The sequence below is a fragment of the Benincasa hispida genome, chromosome 5 (assembly GCF_009727055.1).
Source record: "Benincasa hispida cultivar B227 chromosome 5, ASM972705v1, whole genome shotgun sequence".
NCBI classification, from domain to species: domain Eukaryota; kingdom Viridiplantae; phylum Streptophyta; class Magnoliopsida; order Cucurbitales; family Cucurbitaceae; genus Benincasa; species Benincasa hispida.
In genome coordinates, this window is record NC_052353.1 from 7,970,162 (window position 1) to 7,971,446 (window position 1,285).

A 1,285-nucleotide genomic window follows, 5' to 3' on the forward strand; every position below is an offset into this window, starting at 1 on the left:
ATTTTCATCGCAATTTATTTTATTAACGCAACTTTAGTTTATCTGCACATTTTTACTTTACCGCAATTTACTTTTCTGTACAAACACACAATCTTTATTAATTGTAAAAACCGGTCGCATATATCACAAATGTAACACATTAATGACAACAATCCCTGTGTTCGACCTCGGATTACTCTGAGAAACTTGCATTGGAATTATACTTGGTTTTAGCGCAAGGAAACTTGTTACAACGCATTACTCCATTGCATACTACAAGCATAAAATGTGCATGAGCAATAACACAGCATAAGATTACATTTTGCATTACACGTTTGTGGCAACATGAGCTCATAGCACATCATCATGCATGCACATTACACATGATCAAATCCCAAGTCATCAAGTTTATGGTGCCGTTGTCGGGGATTGGTAAAGGTTAGTGTTGAGTACGTTTGTGATGTTTTATAGGACAGATCTCTTTGTAATGGTTGTTTATCGCGGAGAGCAGTCTGACGATTTATGAGTACTGGAGCGATCCAGAAATTCTAAGCTGACCCAGAGATTAGGTATATTTTTTGCGAAAAAGCATATCAGGGCCGACTTAAGCCGTGAATAAATATGGAAGATAACAATGAGGCACCCATAGGGAATCAAGAGGTGAACCGACTGAGGCAAGATCCAGTTTTTCTTGCGGCTGACCGCAACATCCGAATGAGAAACTATGCGGCACCAGATTTTCATAACTTCTCGCCAGGAATTTCAAGACCTACAGTTGAAGAGAATGCAAGTCTTGAGATAAGACCAATTATGCTGCAAATGATCCAAAATGCGGGACAATTTGGAGGATTACAAGGAGAAGAACTGCATGCTCATTTGACTAGCTTTATAGACATGTGCAGTGCATTCTCCATACCTGGTGTGACTTAAGAAGGACTTCGATTATATCTCTTCCTGCATACACTGCGAGATGAAACAAAGAGGTGGGCTTAGTCATTAGAGCCAGATGAGATTAACGCATGGGATCAGTTGGTTGAAAGGTTCATGAACAGATTCTTCCCTTCAGCCGTCAACGCAAGGAGACAGAGGGATGTGGTGAATTTCGAACAGAAGAGCTATGAAACTTTGAGCACTTCCTAAGTGCGATTCAGACAATTAGTGAAGAGCTGTCCGCATATCGAGATTCTCGATTGCATTCTGATGGAGACTTTTTACAATGGCTTGGATCAAACAACGCAAGCAGTTGTTGATGCCTCCGCAGCAGAAGGATTAATGGACAGGTCGTCTATGGAAGCAAAGAGCATCT